This window comes from Colobus angolensis, unplaced genomic scaffold, assembly GCF_000951035.1.
Source record: "Colobus angolensis palliatus isolate OR3802 unplaced genomic scaffold, Cang.pa_1.0 Scaffold198, whole genome shotgun sequence".
Taxonomy (NCBI): Eukaryota; Metazoa; Chordata; class Mammalia; order Primates; family Cercopithecidae; genus Colobus; species Colobus angolensis.
The window spans coordinates 2,486,478-2,488,260 of record NW_012115132.1 but is presented as its reverse complement, the minus strand read 5'-3'; positions in this window follow the sequence as shown (position 1 = coordinate 2,488,260).

The following is a 1,783-nucleotide window of genomic DNA, read 5'->3' as shown; positions in this document are numbered from 1 at the left end:
CCCAACACACCTATTTGCTGAATACCACCTCAATTTTCTTCTTTGCTCTGGCAGAAAGTGACCACTAGGGAGCATTATAGTTGCATATATTTCTTTGTACACATTCGAGTGATTTATCATCTTAGGGCAAAAACTAGTTTTGAAAACAAAAAGCTCTTTATATCTACATTTGCTTAGCCATTTTTTTATTTTTCCAAGCAAATTAAAATGTAAATGTCCTGCCCTTTATCTCCATTCTTCATACCAGTCAGAAATCCTTCCACAAATAATTGTATTTGGAATATTTCCAAAGAAGAAACTGAACTTCTTGTTCCTCTTGTGACTCTAGCGATTTCTTCATTTATCACTTTATCTCCAAGTCTCCAATTATGTGCAAGCCACAGAAGATATGGAAGATAGAAAATTTTTCAACCAGCATTTATTGGGCATCAGGCCCTGTACTGGAGTGTAAAGGTACAGGAAAAGTAAGAGGTGGTGTTACCCACACAACGGGTAGATTCAATTGCTTGGCAGGTGACAGCCCAATGACTATGACCAAGAAGGGTTTAATAAAGGGAATTTATTATTTGCAACAAGGAAGGGGAACAGACAGTTCCCCAAAGCAATGCCTCCTGGAACAATGGTGAAAACAGGGCTGTAATGAGGCTGGCTGGCTAAGTCATTGTATGTAGAGATGGAGTCAAGTCAGCTCAAGTGCAGTCACTGATCATTCTTCTACATGTGTCGCATATATAGAAAATGGTGAGTAAGCTCCTCCTTGGGCAGGGTTTTTAGTATGGTAATGAGTTCGCCAAAATTCATCTCCAATTCAGGCATCTCTGGATCCAATTGTTTTTTGTTTTTCTGGGGCTGAGTTTCTTCCTGGAACTTTTTGGAACAACAAGAACTCAAGGTGCAACAGTTACACATGGTTACTTTTTCACAGTTGTACCCCCAAAAACCTGGGGACCCTGGGTTACAGTGGTATGTATCCACCATGGGTCCATTCATACACTAAGGTAAAAAAGATAAATAACTTGTTATGTTTTTAAGAGGGAATTAATACAAAGGAAGAAAGTCTATGGTGTTCTTTTATTATGTATATGGCAGCAAAGAAGGAATCTGGGCACAACTGGGTTGAGTCTATGACAATTGGCCAAGCTTAGGGGAGAGAAAAGAAACTTTAGGAAGAGTACATAAAAACAAATTTAAAAGGACAAGGCATAAATTTTCACGATTGGAAGCCTATTTTCTACAAAACAATTAATCCTGCATAAAAATATACCTTCTAAATGGAGGAAGAAAAGGTAAACTTCAAGTTCTCCTTTAAAAAAACAATGAAGAAAAATGAAGGATAATCTCAAACTGATTGAGGGACAAGTAAGAAAAGGCAAAAGCTGAAATTGCCTTAAGACCAGTCATCCAAAGTTAAGAGCAACCTCTGCCTTCAAATAAAAGCAAATACACATCTTCTCTGGAAGAAAGTATCCATAGCTTAGATTCTGAAAATCCCCACAAATTAAAAACAACTATATGTGAGCTTATACTCAAAGATCTCCAAACACACAAGATAAGCCACCATGAGTGAAAGTCATTAGAAGCAACAAATCAATAATTTTGAGACTTTACTACTATAGATATTAGAATTGTCAGACATAGAATATAAAATAGCTAGGTATAGACAGTTGAAACAAAGCTAAGATAAAAATTAGTCAAAGAGCAAAATAATGAGCCCACAGATTTGGAAAACAACAAAGACAACTTTTTTTATTATTATACTTTAAGTTCTAGTGTACATGTGCAT